The sequence below is a fragment of the Eulemur rufifrons genome, chromosome 8 (genome assembly GCF_041146395.1).
Source record: "Eulemur rufifrons isolate Redbay chromosome 8, OSU_ERuf_1, whole genome shotgun sequence".
NCBI lineage: Eukaryota > Metazoa > Chordata > Mammalia > Primates > Lemuridae > Eulemur > Eulemur rufifrons.
In genome coordinates this window covers 97,924,360-97,949,020 of record NC_090990.1, presented here as the reverse complement: position 1 = coordinate 97,949,020, position 24,661 = coordinate 97,924,360, and the positions used below count along the sequence as shown (strand labels likewise).

General features: G+C 40.0%; 2 pseudogenes; one reads left to right on the top strand and one right to left on the bottom strand.

Annotated features, from left to right (window-relative positions):
* Nucleotides 1–6,624: 6,624 nt before the first annotated feature.
* On the bottom strand, nt 6,625–8,202 carry LOC138389887 (SWI/SNF-related matrix-associated actin-dependent regulator of chromatin subfamily E member 1-like; annotated as a pseudogene).
* A 3,222-nt stretch (nt 8,203–11,424) lies between these two features.
* Nucleotides 11,425–24,379, top strand: LOC138390343 (T-cell surface glycoprotein CD1c3-like; annotated as a pseudogene).
* The last annotated feature ends 282 nt before the right edge of the window (nt 24,380–24,661 follow it).

Here is a 24,661-nt window from a genome sequence, read left to right as displayed (position 1 = left end):
AAATAAAGTAAAACCCAACAAGATGACTGGAATAATATCTCACACATGAATAAAATAACTTTAAATACAAATGGCCTAAATATCCCACTTAAAAAATACAGATTGGCAGAATGGATGAAAAAAACTGGTAGGGTGTGAAGTCCGTATACAGGGTAGAAAAAATTCTCAGAGAGTGATTAGCATATATAAAGGTAAAAGTTTATTTGTTTTTCTGAGAAAGAAAGAAAGAAAGAGAAGGAAAGACAGAAGGATGGAAGAAAAGAAGGAAAGAAGGAGGGAAGGGAGGAAGGAAGGAAGGAAGGAAGAGAAACAGAGAGAGAGAGAGAGAGAGGCCATGACACACAGAGGCAGAAAAGAAATGTCTGGCTGCAAGGAAAGTTGCTTGGTGCTTTTAAAAGGTATAAATGGCTTTTTTTCTCTGCCTCAGGGGACTGATAACAAAAGCAGCTATGAAGCTGCTGTGTTGGCTTTTTCTGTTTCTCAAATAGCAGATTGATAGCAGAAATTAGTTTCTTCTTTCTTCTTGATAGCAGGAGGTATCTAGTACTGTCTCTTCTTGAGGAAGCAGGGGAAGTTCACACTCCTACTGTCTGCTCAGGAACATTTTCAAGGCCAAGAAAGAATTCAGAGATAACAAGTTAGGCCACATGTGTTTCAATTAAACAAAGTGTAGTTGTGTTGTGAGTTTATTTCTCCTACTTTCTGTTGATAGTTTGCTTCTTTCTGTTAGATAGGATATTAGTAAGACCACCTTTCAAAAACATAACCCAAATATCTGCTGCTTTAAAGAGATCCACTTAATTCATAAAGATTCATCTGGACATATGGTAAAGATGTTGAAAAAAAATTTCCAGGCAGATGGTAAACAAAAGTGAGGACCAGTAGCTATTCTTATATCAAATAAATCAGACTTTAAATCAACAGCTGTAAAAAGAGACAAAGAAGATCAGTATATAATGGTAAAAGGAATAATTCAACAAGAAGATATAACCACATAAATATATATTCCCCTCACTCTGAAGTTCCCAGATTCATAAAACAAATGTTACTAGACACAAGGAAAGAGATAGACAGCAATACTCATGGGGACTCCAACACTCCACTAAAAGCATTAGACAGGTCATTGAGACAGAAGTCAACAAAGAAACACTTGACTTAAACTGGATTCTAGGACAAATGGACATAAAAGATATTTACAGAACATTCTATCCCAAATCTGCAGAATACACTTTCTTCTCGTCAGCACATGGTACAATCACTATGATAGAACATATGATAACCCCCAAAATAAGTCTCAGTGAATTAAAAAAATCAAAAATCATATCAAGTGTCTTCTCCGACCATAGTGGAATAAACCTAGACATCAATTTCAAGAGGAAATCTCAAAAGTATACAAATACTTGGAAATTACACAACCTGTTCCTATTTGGGTGAATGATGAAATCAAGATAGAAATTTAAAAAATTTTGAAACTAATGACAGTAGTGACACAAGTCATCAAAATCTGTGCCATATAGCAAAAGCAGTGCTAAGAGAAAAGTTTATGATGCTAACTGCCTACCTCAAAAAGACACAAAGTTTACAAATTGACAACCTAACCTCTCACCTCAAGGAATTAGAAGAATAAGAACAAATCAAAACCAAAGCTAGCAGAAGAAAATAAATGACAAACATAACAAAGATCAGAGCAGAGCTAAATAAAATTGAAACAAAAATCAATTCAAGTATCATTAAAACAAAAAGTTAGAGGCCAGCTGTGGTGGTTCATGCCTGTAATCCCAGTTCTTATGGGGGCTCAGGCAGGAAGATTGCTTGAGGCCAGGAGTTTGAGACCAGCCTGGGCAACATATCGAGATCCCCCATCTCTAAAAAAAAAAAAAAAAAAAAAAAAAAACTGGCCACATGGAGATGCATGCCTACAGTCCCAGCTACTTGGGAGGCTGAGGTGGGAGGATCACTAGAGCCTAGGTGTTTGAGATTGCAGTGAACCATGATCGTGCCACTGCATTGCAGCCTGGATGACAGAGCAAGACCCTGTCTCAAAAAGAAAAAGTTGATTTTTTGAAAAGATAAACAAAACTGATAGAACACTAGCTGGATTAACCAAAAATAGAAGAGAGAGTATTTGAATGAACTCAATTAGAAATGAAAAAGGAGACATTCCAACTGATATCATAAAAATATAAAAGATCATCTGACTATGAACACCTTCATATACATGAAGTAGAAATCTAGGGGAAACAACATACAATCTCTCACATTTTAACCAAGAAGAAATGAAAATCTTGAACAGATTAAATAAGAATTAGTGAGATTGAATCAGTTATAAAAAATCTCCTAGGGGTGGGGGAAATGCTGAGGAGCAGATGACTCACAGCTGAATTCTACCAGATGTTCAAAGAAGAACTGATACTAATTCTACTAAAACTATTCCAAAAGATCAAGAAGGAGGGAATTCCCCCTAACTTCTTCTATGAAACCAGCATCTCCCTGATACTAAAGCCAGGAAAGGTCCCAACAAAAAAGAAAACTACAGACCAATGTCCCTCATGAACTTAAATGCAAAAATCCTCAACAAAATACGAGAATTGAACCCAAAAGTGCATCAAATAAATAATGCTCCACAGTCAAGATGATTTCATCCCAGGGATGCAAAGATGGTTCAACATATGCAAATCAATAAATGTGACTCACTATATAAACAGAATTAAAAACAAAAAACTAATGATCATTCCAATAGATGGGGAAAAAGAATTTGATAAAATCTAACATCCCTTCATGATAAAAACCCTCAGAAAGCTAGGCATAGAAGGAACATATCTCAAAATAATAAAAATCATATATGACAAACCCACAGCCAACTTCATACTGAATGGGGAAAAGTCAATAGCATTCCCTTTTAGGACTGGAAAAAGACAACAGCACCTACTTTCATCACTTTCATTTAACATGGTACCGGACATTCTTGCTACAGGAATCAGGCAAGAGAAATAACAGGCTTCCAAATTGGAAAAGAGGAAGCCAAACTATTTCTGTCTGTAGGTGATATGATCTTATGCCTAGATAACTCTAAAGCTTCTTCCAAAAGACTCCCAGAATTAATAAATGAATTCAGTAAAGTATCAGAATACAAAATCAGCATACACAAATCAGTAGCAATGCCATACACCAATAATGACCAAACTGAGAATCAAGTCTAGAACTTAATCTCATTTACAAGAGCTGCAAAAAAATAAAAATAAAAATACCTATCAATATACTTAACGAAGGAAGCAAAAGATCTCTACAAGGGCAACTGCAATATAGTGATGTAAGAAATCAGAGGTGACATAAATACATGGAAAGATATTCCATGTTTTTGGATTGGAAGAATCAATATTGTGAAAATGAGCATACTGCCCAAAGCAATCTACAGATTTAATGCAATCCCTATTAAAATATCAATGCCAATTTTCACAGAATTAGAAAAGGAATATAAAATTTTTATAGTGCCAAAAAAAGAGCCTAAATAGCCAAAGCTATCATAAGCAAAAAGCACAAGTCAGGAGGAATCACATTATGAGACTTAAATTTATCCTGCAAGGATATAGTAACCAAAACAGCATGGTACATGTATAACAGTAAACATATATGTTAATAGAATAGAATAGAGAACCCAAAAATAAAACGATATACCTATAACCAACTGATCTTCAACAAAGTAGACAAAAACATACACTGGGGAAAGAACACCCTGTTCAATAAATTGTGCTGTGAAAATTGGAAAGCCATATGGAGAAGAATTATACCTATCTTTCAATGGGCACAAAAATTAACTCAAGATTGATCAAAGACTTAAATGTAACACCTGAAACTATAAAATTGTGGAAGAAAATCTAGGAAAACTTTATTGGTCATTGGCCTGGGGCCCAGGTAAAGAATTCATGAATAAGACCACATAAGCAAACCAATAAAAACAAAAATAAGCAAGTGAGATTTAATTAAACTACAAAGCTTCTGCACAGCAAAAGAAACAGTTCAGTGAATAGACAACCTAGAGAGTGGGAAAAAATGTCCACAGACTATACATCTGACAAAGGACTAATAAATATCCAGAATCTACAAGTAACTCAAATAAAGCAGCAAGCAAAAAACAAATAACTGCATTAAAAACTGAGCAAAAGGCATGAATAAATATGTTTCAAAAGAAGATGTACAAATGGTCAAAAAAAGTACAAAAAATTCTCAACATCACTAACCATCAGGGAAATGCCAATTAAAACCACAGTGAGATACTACCTTACCCCTGTCAGAATGACCATTATTAAAAAGTCCAAAAACAATAGATGTTGGCACAGAAGCTGTGAAAATAGAATGCTTACATGCCGTTGGTGGAAATGTAAATTGGTACAACCTCTATGAAAAACAGTATGGATTCCTCAATGACCCAAGAGTACACCCACCATTTGATCCAGCAATCCCACTCTTGGTGATCTGGCCAAGGAAATGAAGTCATTACATCTAAAATACACCTGCAATCATATGTTTATGGCAGTACAATTCACAATTGTAAGGGTATGGAACCAACCTAAGTGCCCATCAACTGATGAGTGGATAAAGAAAATGTCATGTATATATGGCATGAAATAGTACTTACACATAAAAAAGAAGGAAATAATGTTTTTTTTTCAGCAACTTGGATTAAACCAGAGGCCATTGTCCTAAGTAAAGTAGTGCAGGGATGAAAAACCAAATGCCGCATGTTCTCACTTGTAAGCGGGAACTATGCTATGGGCATGCAGGGGCATGCTGAGTGGTATAATGGACATTGGAGACTCAGAAGGGGAGAGAGTCGAAACAGGGTGAGGGAAGAAAAATTACTACGGGTGCAATGTACACTCTTCTGGTGATGGGTACTACAAAACCCAGACACCAGCACTATACAATTCAACCATGTAACCAAAAACCATTTGTACCCTTAAAATCTATCAAAATTAAAAAAGGAATTATGATAAAGTCTCTCAAAAATTACTTAGAAAAGCAAGCACATAACATTAAAAATATACCAATAATAACATAAGAATAGAGTCCAGGGAAATAACATGGCCAATAAAATAAGATGAAGACAAGAATGGAGTAAATTTTTTTAAAACGTGCCATGTTACACTCCTTATACACTGGTTACTAGAGGACCATAGCATGAATAAGATAAAGTCAGTTACATATTCACGATGTCTACAAGGAACAGACAATCAGTTGTTCAAGAGAATATAGCTATTCCTGGTCCTAAAGCCATACAGAAATATCTCCCATCAGTTCCTATAGCAGAGAAACTATTTGATGTTGTGAATAATGTTCTCAGGAAAGTTCTTTCAGTAAATTTTATGAGGTCCATATGTTTGTTTTGATTAAATCTCTTACGGTATGATGGTTATGTCAGCTTATGGTAAAAATTGGAAATATTATCTCAACACAACACAACAGGATATGGTATAGGGGTACAGCTTTCTTATATTGTGGCAAACTCAAGGGTAGATTTTATGTTTCCTATAAAAATGAATAGACTCTAAATACAATTAGAATTTTTTTCTTTCATTTTTTAATTACATTTGGACCTTTAAGAAACAGATACCATCAGATATACCACTATTCAGTAAAAATCTATTCTAGTTTTTTGGGAAGCACACATGTCACAAACTATCTTGCTTCTTTCTAATCTCAGAGACTTTACTGAGAGTTTATCAAAAAGTTAGGCTCTGATCTATGGAAATCTGAGCCTTGAGGTTTTGAATGTTTTGATTATTATAAAACAATTTCAAGTGGATGAACTTAATTCCCACCTGCTTTTCCTTCTGGAATGGGCTAATCATTTTGAAGTTATCTAGTCCATTACAAGAATATTCAATTCCTTGAGCTTTGTCTTTGGACAGCCTGGTAAAAAAGTAATTTTTTTTCTTGTACAATAAGGATGAAGTCACCAGAACATACCCAATATTAATTACAACAAAAAGCATCAGATAATGTATATGTGCTGTGTTCATTTTAATGACCGCTCATAAGTTAGTAACTAATTATGGAGACTATTTCTGGATCAATACAATCCAAGTGTAGTAGTTGCAGGCTGCACTCAACTCCTTAACATGACTCTTGATACCTGACATTGATTAAAAGTAAAAAAGGGTAAGTGAACAAATACACACTCATACATGATTACGTTTTCAAGAAGCCACCCTTTGCAGAAGTAAACAAGAGAGGAGACTTTCAGGAAGCTGTTGATGGGGACTGGGATGGTTTAAAACTATGGCTCTGGTAAGCACCCAAGTGAGCTGTAGGAAGGCATTTGTAGGAGTAGATTCTGCAGCTTCAAAGGATAATTCTTTAAAAGAGGTGGGTATTTTCTCAATTAATCTGAATTCTGAGGCTTTTAGCAGTTGAGGGTTAGAAACAAGATCCAAAGAAAAAAGCCATCTTCACAACGTTTAAGAAAGGTGACTGTGACGTTAAGTTCATGATGCTAAATGGTCCAAAAGCCTTTGGAAATGTGATATGGACAAGAAAAAAATTAATATGCAGACCACATAACACCATTAAAACCAAAAAACATTTTTTCATTTAAAAAAGTATTTAGATAAAGCAAGGCAACATCTATTCTTTTTTCTCATCTTCTGGTGTGGGATATGTTGGTGGCTCCTGCATTGTGGCACTGTTGCTCCCTGAGCCAGTGTTGCCATGACTGGTTCCTTCCTCTGCCATGCTGTGGACCCGTCCTGCCCATGCTCCTTGTCCTCAGCAGTTGACGTGCTTCTTCACCATTCTGCTGGCTTTCTCTTGTTTATTCAAGATGTGTCTCCTCTGTCTCCACTGGAATGTTCTTGTCGTCTTTCTTTTCCTCAGCTTTATTTGCCGGTTGGTCTTCCTAGGGAACAGTGCAGCTCTGACTGTGCTCTGCTTGCTCTGTGGCCTTGTTTTCCCTTTCCTCCTGCCTGTTGTGGGCCTGCTCCTCTGCCTGTGCAATCTCAGAGGCAGTTTTCTCCATATCTACTTCTACCTTGAGACCTCACAACCTTTTAAGTCCATTGTTAAATGAATCTGTGCTTTCCAGGAATTTCCTCTTCCTTTCGTGATGCCGTTCCTATACTTGAAGAAGTTCAGCCTCTAATTTGTGCTGATGAATCATTAAAGATTGGACCTGTCATTTGAGGACCTGCATTCTAGCTGTTGTGACAACTGACCAACGTCTGGCACCACACTCTCACTAAGGATTTCACAGATGAGGCGGCGGTTTCTCTGGAAATGGGAGGTGGCTGTAGGCTTCATTGAAAAGCCATCATCATGGGGCATTGTTATTTCATTCGCATATATTTGTTTCCTCAGCTTGACTGTAAATCCTGTGATGGTGAAGAATGTGTCTTCTGTCCCCTTGGTATTTCTTCATTGTGTTTAATGTATATTGGTGACTCACTGACATGAAGCAATGAAGTGTTAGCAAGGTTTTTGTAAAGTGCACAATGACATAAAATTAAAATGGAACTTAAACATAAGGTGACTTGGAAATAAGAGAGAATATGAGTCTGAAAATTACAAGTTAATCGTTTAACATGATGCAGGGGCAGAATGACTTAGAAGACTTAATAATAATCTTTATTTTCAAAAAAAAAAAAAAAAAAGAAAAGCCATCATCTTAATCATCTGGATCTGCAACAGGCTGAATGTTCATATACAGTTCTCCTTTCTTCATGCAAGACTGTCTCTGTCGACTTTGTTCCTCTAAAGCAGCTTCTGAATGATTTTTTGCATTTATGTAAGCAAGGTACGCAGGGAGATTATGATAGGCCTCCATAGATTCATTGCACTCTATCTTTTCTGCTTCATTTTTCTTTAAATATTCTTGTTTCTCTTCATCAATGAGATCTCGCCACATGCCACCAATAATCTTGCCAATCTCCCACAACTTTAGGTCAGGGTTAGAAGCCTTTACTTGGTTCCAGATCTTTCTGCTGTACCACATGTAGGGCACCAGCAGCTTATCTGATGGCTTTGGGGTTTTGGAATCATGATACAAGAGGATGCCATGACCTAGCTGTTGGTGCCTGGGTTCCCTCCCAGCTGGTAGTTGTAGGTGAGATGACTGTATGGATTGTATCACACAGACCCTGCTGTGCTGGGCATTTGTGTTGCAGGAGCTGGAGTGGGAAGTGGACCATAAGATGGTCTTTTTGACATTTTGGAAGGTTAAGTAAGTTCTCGGTTTCTTAAGAAAGAATCTGAGACACCAGGACCAGAAAAAGCACCCACAGCTCTGGCTTTGCTTCCCTTTTAAAATTAGAATTAAATATTCCATCAATATCAATTAAATATTAAACTAATTTAATTCATTTTTGAGTAGTAGCAACTTTGGATTATGTATTCTAACATATACCTTATGTAAAACTATTTTATGTTATCTATTAAATGTAGAGCAGCAAATTTCATAATGAGTTGACCTATGGGTGGAATTGGCAGTTGGACATTTCTTGTGGCTTTTGGAGATCTACTCAAGGACTAGCACCCATAGGGAACACCAAGATCCTTCTTGAGATATAATTTTGTTTTTTTTTCTAATGAAAAGGCACTGGTTGATTTAACTCTAACTACCCCTATCCTAATGCACAACCAATTTTATTTCAGAGAGATTGCCAGATACTACTTTAGACAGGAAAGTATTTAAAACAGGTGTGAATCTTAATATGGGTATAAAATTTCCTGAGAAAAGGATTGTGGGTCCTTTAGCTATTATTTACAGATTGCCCATTCAAGTAAAACTGGTTATTGACTGTATGCCTATGTTCCTAAATGGATAGATGGCTTACCAAGTGGGGTTATATGGCAGAAACCACCGGGTGTCTCCCAGAATCTGCTTTTCTTCTTCTCTAGAATAAACCTAACCCCAATTATTGACAGTATAGAATAAAAGCTACCTCTCTTAGATACTCCTTGAGCTGGCCATGGTTATATGATTACAATCTAGCCAATGGATTGTATAACTTCTGCAAAGGGCATCTGGACATGTGGGAGGTGGGAGTGCTCACCTCTTCCCTTCCTCCTTATTGGTGGCTGAAAGGGAGGTTTGATGGGGGAACTCTGGCCATCATCTCAGAGTATGGGATGACCTTTGGAATAAGGACCAGCCACAGTAAATGCCAAAAGAAAACAAAGCCAAAACCCAAAAACTCTCCCCAAACAAAAGAGGAAACTGGGAACAAAGTTCCTCATAACATGGAATGTCATAACAACCTGCATTGACTAGTTCCAGTCTTTCTTTTTTTATTTCAAAATATTAAGGTGGTACAAATGTTTTTGTTACATGGATATCTTGTATAATGCTTAAGTCAGGGCTTTTGGTGTGCCTGTCACCAGAATAGTGTTCATTATACCCCATAGGTAAGATTTTATGCCTCACATCCCTCTCTCCCTACCCACCTCTTGATTTCCATTGTCCCTTATATCTCTTTGGGTCCATGGGTAACAATCGTTTAACTCCCACTTATTAGTGAAAACGTATGGTGTTTGGTTTTCCATTGCTGAGATAGTTCGCTTAGGATAATAGTCTCCCATTCCATTCAAGTTGCTGCAAAAAACATTATTTTAATTTTTTTTATGGCTGAGCAGTACTCTATGGTGTATGTGTGTGTGTGTGTGTGTGTGTGTGTATAATCACATATTCTTTATCGACTCATGAATTCATGGGCACTTAGGTTGATTCCACATCCTTGCAATCGTGAATTGTGCTGCAATAAACATTCAAGTGCAGGTGTCTTTTTGACAAAATGACTTCTTTTCCTTTGGGTAGATATCCAGCAGTAGGATTGCTGGATCAAATGGTAGGTTTACATTTGTTTCTTTGAGAAATTTCCATAGTGCTTTCTTATTTATTTATATTTTTAGTAGAGGCAGTGTCTTGCTCTTGCTCAGGCTGGTGTTGAACTCCTGACCTAAAGCAATTCTCCCACCTTGGCCCCCCAGAGTGCTAGGATTATAGGCATGAGCCACCACATCCAGCCTCCATAGTGCTTCCTATAGAGGTTGTACTAATTTGTAGTTTCACCAACAGTGTATAAGCATTCCTTTTCTTGGCATCCATACCAATCTTTTTCACCTTTTAATAATGCCATTCTGATAGGGATAATGTGCTATCCCATTGTATTAATAATTTTAATTTGCATTTCCCTGATGATTAGTGTTGTTGAGCATTTTTTCATATATTTTTTGGCCATTTGTCTATCTTCTTTTAAAAAACTTCTGTGCATGTCTTTTGCCCACTTTTTAGTGAGATTACTTGCTTTTTTCTTGCCTTTTTTTTTTTTTTTTTTTTAGCTCTTTGTAGGTAGATTCCGTAATAGATATTAGTCCTTTCTTGGTTGTATAGTTTTTGAGTATTTTCTCTGTGTTGAGTATTTCCTTTGTTGTACAGAAGCCTTTTAATTTAATTAAATATCATTTATTTATTTTTGTTGCCGCTGTATTTGCTTTTGGGGTTTCAGTCATAAATTCCTTTCCTAGGCCAATGTCTAAAAGATTATTTTCTTTGTTTTCTTGTGGAATATTTTTACTTCCAGTCTTTCTGTCAGAGAAATATAATTACATCATTTAAAATATATTGTTAGCTTGGGTTTTCTGTCACTTGCAGCCACATTTATTCCAAGTAATACAGGATATTAGCTGAATATCAATTATATTTTGATAACTTTGGTTTATGAGAGGTTTATCTTTGACTCTTTCTTTTTCTCATTGTCATGACCTGTAGGGTTTAGTTAATTTTTGCTAATGCAAAACCAAAGTTTTGGCAATAACATCCAAGCTATTTGTGTGTAAGTTCACTTAATCTGCATATTTTCTAAAGTAGGGGAGAAAATGCTACAAAAGAGCTTTAACTTAAAATAAAAAACCAGGGAATATCAATAAATTATAATAAAACATTGAACAAATTTTTAGCCTACATTGTTACTAATTTTGAGTATGATGAAAGGTTAATGTCTACAGTTTAGGAGAACCAGTTCAATTCAGAAGAGAATCAACAAAGGCTTTGAGGGTCTTTGGTAGAAGATAACTGTGGAGAATAAAGAATTGTGGAAACAGAGAATAAAATAATGCATGCGGAATCTTTTGACACAATCAATGTAAGTGACCTTTGGCTTTGGAAATTAAGGGATGAGTCTTTGACCTCGTTGGTGTGCAGTGGCCTATATGGTTTAACATGGGTCTTTGACCTTGTTGGCTTGCAGTGGACAATATAGTTTAACATCACTGGCTTTTATATGTGGTGCAGTTGTCTCTCTACTGTTGTGGCCCGGACAGGCAATTGTAGGACTATGTATCTAGTATCCATTTCAGGTTTTTTACTGTGACAGATTGCTGCCCATTAGGATGACTCTGCCTAATGTCAAGTGGCTGTTTTTATGTACGTGAATGTATCAGGTAAATTTATGAGGAAACAGACTCAGATGGGCATCTGCCTGCAGAATGTTTGTTGGGCAGAGCTCTCTTGAGCAACACTAGTAACACGGCGAGGAAAGCAGGACTGAGCTGAGGGAGAAATTGAACTGTCATTCAGGTGTAACAAGGACCTAACCAATCTCAGAGAGAGTTGTGGAGCTAGGATGGCCCTTCAGAGGTTTCCTAAAATGAGGTAATAGGGTCATAGTTTTTACTTCCACATTTGATGTGGCCTTTCTCCGAGGAAGAAGAATCCCCTTAGGCAAAGTAGGTGCCTTCAAAAGAAGGCAATTTTTGGCATGGGAGCTATCTGTGAGTGGTCAGCAGTCAATACTTTCTGAAACTGAGGACTAAGCACATTTGTCCTGAAAAGGGTACACTGATGGCTGATCACAGCATCCACTAGAGCAAGAGTGTGTTCTTATGGAAGTAAGGATTCTCTTAACGGAGCTTAAGTAAGCGCCCAAACCTCAGAAACAGAGCCAGGATTGAAAACACAGGCCAAAAGGCCTAAGCAAATCTTGAGAAATGTGCATAGAATTCTATCAGCAATGGCCTTCAACCAGGCTGCCTCAGCATGAAACCCCGAGACAGAAATTCTATTAATGGGATCAGAGCCTTAGACATAGAGTCTTTAAAAACAGCAGGAAGCAAAATAATTAGGGCCTGACTGGGCATGGTGGCTCATACCCGTAATCTTAGCACTTTGGGAGGCTAAGGCGGGCAGATCGCTCGAGGTCAGGAGTTCGAGACCAGCCTGAGCAAGAGTGAGACCCCGTCTCCACTAAAAATAGAAAGAAATGATTTGGACAGCTAAAAATCTATATAGAAAAAATTAGCCGGGCATGGTGGCACATGCCTGTAGTCCCAGCTACTCGGGAGGCTGAGGCAGAAGGATTGCTTGAGCCCAGCAGTTTGAGGTTGCTGTGAGCTAGGCTGACACCACGGCTCTCTAGCCTGGGCAACAGAGCAAGACTCTGTCTCAAAACAAACAAACAAACAAAAAAACTTAGTGGCAGTGTTTGCCTTGACTTTCATTCCAGACCAGGGATACAATCTATATGAGATGTCTCAAATGTGCTTTGTCTCCTATATTATTTTGAAGCAGGTTTGGTCCAGAAGGAGACCTGTGAAGGAATTAGCCTTGAATTTATGTGGCTTGTACAGAGGCTCAGTTGTCATCTCCCACTACATAGTCTCAAGATGCCTCTACCTGTTGCTTAGATTTTTGAGGCACAGGTTGTGGCTTCACACAACAGACAAGTTACAAAAGGTGAATATAAAGAAAAATGATTTGAAGATTCAGAGATATTACAATGCCATCATGCACTTAAAATGTAATTGACAATATTTAAAAATCTTTGAGAAAAATCTGTGATGTTCCTTGTTTTTGATCCATTCACATTCTTTTTAAAATTTTGGTAGTAAAAGATATCATAAAAGTTTATCTCTAAGTGGTTTTTTAAAAATATCATACAAGAGTGGTATTACTTTTCATCATTGATGCTTCACAAACTACAGATTTTTATTTTTACTCCAAATCCTTCTACATAACAGGGAAAACAGTGGTGGACTAGAGGCAGCCAGCCAGCTCTCCGCACCTATGGAAAGAAGCGAGAGGTGCAGGCAGCTGCCTCTATAGGGATCACTCGCCCCAGAAGCAGCATTTTGAATTTATAGAGAAGCAACGTGGGACACTCAGTGTGGGGAAAAGGTGACGGGGTCACATATATACAAAAATTAGAGAACGCGAGGAGAACAATGGGAGAATAAAGCATGGGAACACCGTGCTAGCCTTGCTGGGGCAGTGCGGATTCAACTGCAAGTGGGCACCAACCGCCCCCACAGACAGCGACCTGCCTGGAGTCTGTGCAGAGTCGTTGCACTAGACAGGGCTGTGGAGATCAGGCAGCAGCTAAGGCCATCCTGAACTCCCGTGTGCAGGGCGCTCGGTCTACACCTGGCTGGGAAAGGACTGGACTGATCTGTGGCAGCAGGCGCCGACTTGAGAGTCTCTGGGCGACACTTCAGCGAGTTCTGGGTGGGGCGTGGAAAACTGTGACCTCTGCATGTCTGACCTGGCACCCGTGGGACCCTTGTGCCTAAGAAGTAGCCTACAGCCTTTTGGCCCCCCACCCGCCCTCTAGGCCCCACCCACCTCCTGCCTGCCGGGCCTTGACTCCGCCCACCAGGTGGGGTGGGCTGCCATCTGCATGGCCCCTGGTCAGACACTTTGCTTACAGCTTTGCCTCAGTTCCTATTCAGAGGCTCTCATGCTGGGTCCAGCAGGCTCCGACCTGAGAGGCTCTGGGTGACTGCTTCGGCAGGCCCTAAATGGACAGTGGAGAGCTCTGCGGTCCCTCGCTACCAGAGCCAACCTCAGCCTGCCTGACTTGGCATTGGCGGGACCCTCTGGTCTGCAGAGCAGCCGCCTGAGGCTTGTACAGGGAGACTCTGCCCTCTGGCCGCAGCTGCCTCCTGCCTACATGGCCCTGACCGCGCCCTCCAGGTCACATTAGCCTGCCATCTGCACAGCCCTGCCTTTGGCACAGAGGCCTTGTGGCAGAGGTTCTGCTCACAGCTCCTTCCTAATCCCAGCTCACAGGCTCTCAAGCACAGCCTGAGGCTCCACCCCTGAGCCTCTAGAAATCCCACCAGGCCCAGACACCATCCCCAAGTCTCCAGCGCCACTTTTGGACCCCTAGACCCCACCTCAGGGCCTCCACCACGAAACCAGGGCTGGAAGAGATGCTCCAAAGTCCAATACCTCACCAGGGACCCCCCCCCCCCCCCCCCCGCCAGCCTCAAGCCACCAGCACACTCGGTACCGTCTTTGAGCAAACACCCACAACCGGGGAACATGCAGCAACCTTATTCAGCTGCTGTGATCACTCGGTGGGGAGACCCCGGGTAGAGCAATCCCCACAACACCAGCCTCAGTAAAGAGAGTCTTGTCCAGCTCCCAACTTGAATATCCTACAAATATCTGGAGAGTTCCCAGCAAGGAACAGGAGCCCTGCAAACCTATTACCCCAGAACTCAGAAAGGAGCGTTCAGATGAGAAGAAACCAGAAAAAGAACCCTGGCAACATGAAATATCATAATAGATTGACACCCCCAAGAGAACACAAGGGAGCTATATCAGTGAACTCCAACCACAAGGAGATTGTTGAAATCACAGAAATGGATTCAGAATATGGATGGCAAGTAAGATGAGTGGAATTAGGGAGAAAGTTGAAAACCAGCAAAAAGAAGCCCAAAAACGATTTCAGGAAATTAATGAAAAAGTTAAAAAGCTTGACAAAATTAGGATATAATAGAACTTAGGGAAATGAAAGAGTCTTTTCAGGGTTTTTCAAAATGCAGCAGGAAGTTTCAGCAACAGATTCAACCAAGAAGAAAACATCTCAGAGTTTAAAGATTTGCACTAACACAAGCATTTATAGAGGCAGAGAAGAGAACAAGGGCAGAAACGATCACTTAGCGAGATATGGGACTATGCAGTGTGAACAAACATACAAATTATAGGTATCCCTGAGAGAGAAGAAGAAAGTGCTAAAAGCATGGAAAACCTATTTGAGGGAATTATTGTGGAAAACTTACCCAGTATTGGGGATGGCCAGAGATCTAGCCAAGCATATACAAGATGGCCATTGAACACTGGGAAGATTCATAGCACATAGAACATCTCCAAGACACATAGTATTCAACCTGGCCAAAGTCAAAGTGAACGAGAAAATTCTACAAGCAGGTAGACATAAGCAACAATTGACCTACAAGGGAAAACCCATCAAGACAGCAGCAGACTTCTCAGTTACCATTTGATCCAGCAATCCCACTATTGGATATTTACCCAAAGGCAAAAAGACATTCTATATGAAAGGCATCTGCACTCGAATGTTTAAAGCAGCACAATTCACATTTGTAAAGATGTGGAAACAACCCAAGTGCCCATCAATACATGAATGGATTAATATTGTGATATATGTATACCATGGAGTACTACTTGGCCATAAAAAGTGGTGAACTAATAGCTCTTGTGTTATCCTAGATGGTGCTGGAGCCCATTTTTCTAAGTGAAGTATCAGAAGAATGGAAAAACAAACACTGCATGTACTCACCATTAAATTCTTACTAATCGATAACCATTTACGTGCATATACGGAAGTAACATTCATGAGGATCAGTCAGGTGGGAGGGGAGAGGAAGGGATGGCTAAATTCTCATCTAATGGGTGTGGGAGTGCTGTCTGGAGGTTGAGCATGCTTGTAGCTTTGACTTGGGTGGTACAAAGGCAATTTATGTGACCAAAGTATTTGTGCCCCCATGATATTCTGAAATAAAAACAAACAAACAAAAAAACAAATCCTACAAGATAAAGTTAGTTTTGCTTTGCATATTAATCAGGACTGAAAAACTTCATCACAAAAGCTGAAACCATATAAAAGGTTCTCCAAAATAAGTAGTGGAGAAAATTAGGATCAACCTCTGACCTTCAGAAATGTTTGTCAAAATACTCAAAACTCTCTTACTATTGGTTATAAATATATAGAGAAGGGAAAAATAGTAAGTAATTTAAAACATTAGAAACATCCAGAATTAAGACTTTTTTTCTCTGTAAAAACTTTCCAAGAGTGTTTTAAATAGTACTTGCTTTTTTCTCACCATAAATCTTAAAGCAATGGAGTACCGTTTTTTGCCTTAGTGAAATTTCATCCTCCTTTCTTAGTTTGTACCAGCTTCCAATATTTTATACTCTGAGTTTTTGCTCTTGGGGAATCTCTCAGAGTGCTTCTAATGGGAAGTTTTCTGTTGGTGTCACTTCCGTGGGACACCTGCCTTCTTTTCACAACAACCACTTTCCTGTTTAGGGTGGTAAGTTTGCTGTCATTCCATTCCTCTAGCGTTATATTGAGAAGTCTCTGAAACAGTGGCATTATCAACATTCCCACAGTCAGCTATTTCTTCTGGAACTTCTTTTACATTTAATTCAAATCTGACTTCTAGCATTGCCACTTTTCTTTTCTACATTTTCATCTTGTTGCCCAATTTTCACTTTCTATTATCCATCCATGTAAGATGTCACATGGATTTATTACCGAGATACAAGGAGACAACACAACTAAAGCTATGCTGTCTTTGCACAGAAAAGATTAACAGCCACTGACAATCTTTGGAATATGTGATGTAATTGCTCACTGGTTATGATGTCCATTTGTATTTCCATGGTGATTCATGGACTGAAGAGCTAGTAGTATTTTGTACTTCATGCAATTACTAGCAGTTAAGATACTGTGGCAATGGAAATTTGTGCCTTGTTGGGGTATTTGTGTTGTTTAACTCAACCATGATAACTGAGATTTGTTCATAGTGAAACTGTGAAAAGAAAAGACTATCTATTCAGAAAAAAGATGATTACATTGACTGTAGATTCCCTAGCAATCAGCTTTGTGTTTGCTTTTGCTGAGTGACATAGTGCTATCACCAGCTTGGTCTATTTTTTATTTCTAATTCTTTGGATTGGTCATTTTAAGACAAATAAAATATTTCTGAACTCCAAATTCATGTGAGGGAAAAGCTGTGATTAAATAGTTTTGTTAGAACAATTAGAAAAATTCTAAACAGATCCTAAGGTGACCCCAAGATTCCTTGTTATCTTTTAGCTCAATTGGATGAGTTTTTCCTAGACCAATTTTATCAAAAGTGTGGTGCAAGGTTTCCCTGTCAACTTCTACCTCTATTAGATGTATCTAATATCTCTCTCATATCTAACTCATTACCCATGTGGATACAGTAGTCAAGCCCTTTGTGTACTAACTCTCAGTGACAATGTCCTGGGAAGCTCAAACATCAGCTTATATTTCCCTCTCTAAGTTTTAATTTCTTATTTCCTTTTTGCAGTTTTCCTTATCTTGTGGATTCAATGTATGCATGTATAAATAATCTTTAAAATTATAGCTTACCCAGTACATTTATATGTTTTGTAGTTTTCTTTTTTTCCTTGTCTTCTATCTTGAAGTAAAAATATCTTGTCTGTAGTTCATATACTTACACACGGAAATCTAAGGATCTCAAGTGATGCAATACTTTAGGTCTCAAAATGTAGCCAGTGTGTGCTTAGAATGAATGTGTAGAGAGTTCAGGAAGGCTTGGTGATAACATAGAGAGGAGACCCAAAGACTCAGATAAAGAGTCAGTAGAGAACAATATGAGATCACAGAAAAATAAGGAAGCAGAGAAGAGAAAGAAAATATTACGCACTCAGAACTGAACAGGCCAAGTGAAAGAATGTTAAAGTTGAGATTGAATTAGAGAATATCATCTGCTTCTAATCCCGTCATTTTTCAGTGGGGGAGTAATGCTTCTATTATATAAGTGGGCCCATCGAGGAGTTTATCCTAGCTCTCAGGCTGAAGCCTTGTTGTTGTAGGTGGGAGAGGGAGGAGGACACAGGCTAGAGACAGGAACTGCTGCTGGGGGCCAGAAAGGGGGAGACTCACTTGAATCAGAGCTGAAGGGGAAACGAAAGTCCCAGGAAGAGGCAAGTGGTTGTAGGAGGCTTTGGGTTTCCCTAAAGGGGAAGTGGGTGGGCGGTGAGGTTTCTGCTGGTGGAAAAAGGGGTGACAGAGCAGAATGTGAGACTGTGTGAGGTGGGGACATGTCCTCTGAGTTCTGAGGAGAGCTCTCTTCAGGGAATGCCCAGATAAGAGCCCAGGCAAAGGTGGACAAGAGCATGTGGTAGCCTGTGTAAGGAAAATGTCATACCACAGCCAGTCATTTATGCCTTTCTCTGTGGTAACTGGTTCACTTTTCATCTTCTGTTTGTTCTGCTTACCCATCTTTTTTCATACTGCTTGTCCTTCTACCACCCACAGCTGTACAGGAACACATCTCATTCCATCTCAGCCAGAGCCATCCTTTGCCCCCCAATCCTGGGCACAAAATCAGGGCTCAGGGTGTCTAGATGAGTTGCAGACTCATGGCTGGGAGAGTGAATCAGGTGCAATAATTTTCCTGCACACCTGGTCCAAGAGGAACTTAAGCAATGAGGAGTTGTTAGACCTGGAGATGCTGTTCCATGTTTACTTCAATGGATTAACTTGGGAGATTCGAGACTCTGCCAGTCAATTGCAGTTTGAATGTAGTTCAATCAACTCAAGTAAGGGCATTCTTCACACTGCTTTATTTCTGGAAATTATTCTCCACTCATTTCTGGACCATTTCTCATGATCCTGTCCCCCTCATATACGTCTGCATATGTAAACCTCTCAGGGGATCTTCCAAATGTTGACTCCTTCATGTTTCCTGGACACTTGCTACTTTGGGATACTTTTTCCTTATGCTTTGTTACCTTCCCCCTGTGGTCTTCCTCTGTGGCCCATAGTCCAGAGGCACACATTGTCCCAGTCTGTGCTTGACTTCCTTAAAATATGATCTCTTCCCTCATTCAATTTCTTCAAAGATCTATGTCCATAGTCCAACAGCCATTATTAGCAATGTCATGCATCATGGAACGAAAGCTGTACTGCCACCTCCCTCACCAACTTACCCCCCCTCCCTGTATGCTAAATTATGTTGCTCAACTATCATTTCCTAATGTAAATCTCCTGTTAATTCAAGGCATTTATCTCTTATTTCCCGTCTTCCCTATCTCTGAAATTTTTCTCTATTCCTGATCCAATACATCTTTGGCTCACTCTTAAGCCCATACGAAACCTTCTTGCTCCACTTCCTGTTAAGGTCCTAGATTTTCATATCATTGCTCTTATTTTTTAAACTTAACTCTTTTTCTCATTTCTTCCTTCCCCCAGATCCCTTTGTAATACAGACGAAATTTGGCTGTGAGCTGCACTCCAAAGAGAGTCCAAAAATCTTCATCTGGGCAGCTTTTGAGGGATCAGTTTTTGAGTTTCCAAAACACATCATGAGTGCCATCCTCAGAGGGTGAGAGTAGGGCCCAGATGTCTGTGATCTACTCAATCCCTATGAAGGCATCAAAGAAATAGTATATAGGCTCATAAGAAATACATGCTCCTGGTTTCTCTTGGGTCTCCTGGACGTGGGGAAGGTGAACCTCCAGAGAGAAGGTCAGTTTAACCCCTTCTTCTAAGATTTTTCTATTCAAATCCATCCCTTGCCCCCACCTCCTTCAAAGATAGGACAAGAAAAAGGACTAGAAGAGGGGTTACTCTGTGACAATTTCCTAGAGGAGGGAAAAAGAAAACTGTGCATATGAATGTAGATAGATGTGCCCCTTAGCTGCATGTGAGTGTCCTCATCTGAATACCTTTGTGTTCTCTGCAGTGAGGCCAGAGGCCTGGCTGTCAGGTAATCCCACCTTTGGGTCTGGCCGCCTATTGCTAGTTTGTGATGTCTCCTGTTTGTAACCAAAGCCTCTTTGGGTGACATGGATGTGGAGTGAGCAGGACCAACTGGTCCCTAAACGAGATGATAGTTTTCCTAATGCCTTTGGCACATGGTCTTCAGGTGACTCTGGATGTGGCAGCTGAGGAGGCAGCTGTCCTATCTCGTCAAGTGAGCTACACAGGCTTGGGAGGCCAGGACATCATCCTCTACTGGGGTGAGACTGGATGTGGAAAGTGTGAGTAGGGGTCCTTGAGATGAATAAAGTTGGATGATATCAGATCTAGGTGAGGGATGACAGGAAGGAGTGAATATAGGTAATTCAACGAATGGAGGAGTGGGACATGGGGGACACATAGACACAACATATTGGGTGTGGGGAGATGCAGAATCCTTTCTTGATTTGGGATGGGAATAGAGTGACTGAAATAGGATGAGTGATGTGACTTGTATCCAATACACAAGTCAACTAGGGAAATCAGCAGGTGGAGTAGAATCAGCATTGGGTTAAAGTGACATACCTGTATGTCTCCAAAATCTGCAGGACACCACCTTCCTATGAACTTGTCACTTTGGCAGTGACAGTGCCCCTGATGCTTCTGATAGGTCTTGTGCTGTGGTTTAAGAGTTGCTGTGAGTTCCTTGCATTTCCTCCACTCTTTCAAATTTCTTTTTTCCCCCCAGATTAAAAAAAAATACAACTGTGGTATTTAAAAGAGACATACCCCAAAACATAAGGTCACAAAACTTTGAACAAAAAAGATGGGAAAAATATATCAAAATAAACCTAGTATGTTTACATTAATATTAGATGAAATGAACTTTGATGCAGAAGAAATAGGTATGTATTTTTTAATTTTTACTTCAGAATTTTATGGGGGTACATCTGTTTTGGTTACATCATTTGCTTTTGTATAGTTTGAGTAGAAGTTTTTTTTTATTTCATCTTATTGTTATGGGGGATACAGAATTGCAGGTTACATACGTTGCCCAGGTACCGCCTTTCCCCCGAAGTCAGAGCTCCAGGCGTGTCTGTTCCCCAGGTAGTGCGCATTGCACCCATCATGTAGGTATATATCCCTCCCTTCCCCACCCCCCCTTCCCGAGTCAGCATCTTCAAGTGTTACCATTCCCCAAACGGTGTGCAATGCACTCATTGTGTAGGCATACCCCCATCCCCTCCCCCATCCCCCACTTCAGTCTGATATCCGATTGGTGTCGTTCCCAGATTTATATTTAGGTGATGTTCAGGGAAACCAATTTTCTGGTGAGTACATGTGATGCTTGTTTTTCCATTCTTGGGATACTTCACTTAATAGAATGGGTTCCAACTCTCTCTAGGAGAACCATAGAGATGTCGTATCTTCATTATTCCTTATAGCTGAGTAATATTCCATGGCATACATATACCACAGCTTACTAATCCAATCATGTATTGATGGGCATTTGGGTTGTTTCCACATCTTTGCTATTGTGAATTGTGCTGCTATAAACATTCGGGTACATGTGTCTTTGTTACAGAATGACCTTTTTTCCTTTAGGTATATGCCCAGTAATGGGAGTGCTGGGTCAAATGGCAGGTCTACTTGAATCTGTTTAAGATACCTCCATAATGCTTTCCACAGGGGTTGCACTAGTTTGCAGTCCCACCAGCAGTGTATTAGTGTTCTTGTCTCTCCACACCCACGCCAACATGTGTTGTTTTGGGTTTTTTTGATAAAGGCCATTCTCATTGGGGTTAAATGATATCTCATTGTGGTTTTGATTTGCATTTCTCTGATGATTAGGGATGTTGAGCATTTTTTCATATGTTTGTTAGCCATTCTTATATCTTCTTTTGAGAAGTTTCTATTCATGTCATTTGCCCTTGAGTAGAAGTTTTAAGTCTGCCCTTCAGCCAGGTGGTGTGCATTGTACCAATCAGATATGAATTCACGTTTCCAATTTCTTATTCCATATTCCGTTTTTACCTATCTTAGCTTTGCTCTCCTGACTGCTCCACCTTATCCTCAGTCACCACGTCCAACTTACCCAGGGGCTTCTCCTATTTCTGTTCTTCCACAGCTCTGATCAGGACATCCCATGAGACTTCTCCCCATGTCTCCCCCCATTATTGGACAGCACAGTGATGACATTCTCTCTACTCTCTATGTGAATTGTTTCTCTTTCTGCCTAACAATCATTTGTTACTATATACCAATTTAATTTCTGTAATTCTATGTAGAGTGGGTTTCTTGCAATCTCCATTTTCTCTGTAGTACTCATCCTTCAAGGCCCATTTCTAATGTCATTTCCTCCTACAGTCTTTGTTGACCCATAAGAATGAATCAGTCTTCCCCTTCTGTGAACCCAGAGAGGACTTCAACTGTACTCTGGTATGTGCATGTATCACTTCCTCCCTGCTTTGCAGCTACTTGGGTCTTTCTTCCCTTTTCCATTTTTAAGCTTCTTGGGGGCAAGAATTATGATAATGGTGCCTTTCCTGTATGTAATATATGCTCAGCAAAAAAGAAAACAAAATGAAACAAAACAAAAAGCATCATATCTAAGTTGGATTAATTATCACATTGATAGTTTTGTCTCCTTACATTCCTTCCTGACATTGTTGCAGCATTTGAAACATTGATTCTTCCCTTTTATTTAAATGCTTCTTACTTAGGTGAGAAACTCCGGCCTCCCTTAACTCCCTGCTTTTCTCCCTAAATCTTTAAGTAAAAATGTAACTTTGTCCCTGGACATACTTATTTTCTAAATACAGAGAGCCAAATCCATCCAACTTGTTACAAACACAAATAGGGGAGAGTGAAAGTCACGTGTGAAGGGTGTCAGGGCAGATATGTCACAGAGTGGTTAATAAAAAGAAGCAACAGAGTTGGTCCTAAGCGTTAGGGTGGAATCAAGGAAACCAATGTGCTATATATGGGAGACAAATCGCCTAAAGGGCTGTACTGTCTGAGATAGCATTGGCTAGATTTTAGTCCTTTTAGGTTTCATTTACTAATTCAACTAACATTTGTTAAGCACTGAATATGAGACAGGCAAACACAGTTTCTAAATTTGTGGGTGAGAAAACAAAAGAAATTGTGTCCATCTTCCTGAAGTTTGCTTCCTCAATCTGTCCACGTTATTTTTCTTTTTACTGTTTTCATTTTTGTTTTGTTTAAAAAATTTTGTCAACTTTATTGATGAATAATTTTCAGGAAAATGCCTCTATTTTAATTGTACAGTTCCATTTATTTGCTTATTTATTTTTAAAATGTTATCACAGTTTATTTTAAATCCTTTTTTTTCTGTTCTTTTCATTTATTTATTTCAGGATATTATAGGGGTATAAACATTTTGGTCACATGTATGACTTTGCCACACCTATACCATAATTTGAGGTGTTTCTTTTTCCCCCTACAACCCTCACCGTGTCCATTAGTTGTGAGTTTACCCACCTCTCAACCCTTCAATAGCTGAAGAATAGTCCCACTGTGTGAGCACCATAGTGTTGATCAGTTAGTTCCAATTTGATGGTGAGTACAGGTAGAGCCTATTCTTCCATTCTTCTGATACCTCACTTTGGAGGATGGGCTCAAGTCTATCCAGGAAAATGTAAGAGGTGCTAGATCACCGTTGTTTCTTATAATTGAGTAATATTCCATTGTATACATATACCAAATTTTATTAATCCATGAATTGACGGGGTTCCATTTATTTTGAGAAATATATAAATCCACATAAAATGTCCACTATCAAAATACAGAGTTCCATAACCCCTCATACCCATTTGTGGTCAAACCCTTGAATATGCCAAAGTGAAGCTGCAAAGTGCTTCCTTTACATGAAAAGGTGAAAGTTCTTTACTAATAAGGAAAGAAAAAAAAAATGTATGCTGAGAGGAGAGGAGGAGTGATGGCAGAGTGGTAGTGAATGTCTGGATTTGTGCTCCCGGAGAGGAGGGCATGGATCTCGACCTACCACAATGCTAGAGGACCACTCCCCCCAAGAACAGCAGTGTGAATCCACGGAGAATCAACGTGGGACACACAGAGCAAGAAAAGTCTGAGGTGAACGGGAAATAGGATCGCAAAATTCTGGAGAGTACGGGACAGACAATAAACAGTGGAGTGCGGGATGGCTGCACCCGCCTCACCATCGAGTGGGGCGGGGACAGCCTCCTAGGAAAGCGGCTTGTTCTCCCCACTGACCTCCACACCCACTTAATTAGAGACCTGCCTGAAGCCAGTGCAGAATCACCGCGGGAGACGTGGGGCTCTGCGGACAGGAGACATTTTCGGGAAAACAGCTTAGACTCTGGGGGATCTCAGCTGAGACTGCGCTGGGCGAAGAGGGACGGAGCTGCGCTAAGGCATAAAGAAACAACAGGTCGCCAAACCACAGATCTTTTTGTATTTCTTTGCTTTTTTTTGGCGATTCCCTAGCCGGAAAGCCCCGGCGGGCCTCCATGTTCGCCAGACCCCCGATTCTGGTGCTTGCCAGACTCGGAACGTCACCACCCCCCCCCCCAGTGCCGGCATTCCGCGGGCGCGTGGTCACCATCTTGAAGTCCACAGCATAACCGCTGCAGAGCCATAAGGCGCCGAGCGGCTCCCTGGGTGGCTCGCTCCACTATTACGTGAACCCAGCCAAGAGCGCGGGCTTTGCATAATCTCTGCAGACAAGAGACAATACTGAGAGACAGCTTGGACCCTGGGGGATCTCAGCCGAGACCGTGCTGGGTGAGGAGAGAGGGAGCTGCGCTAAGGTAAAAAGCAGAATAGGAGCGCTGAACCACAGATTTTATTGTTTTGTTTTTGTTTTTGTTTTGTTGTTTTGTTTTCTCTTTCTTCTTTTTTTTTTC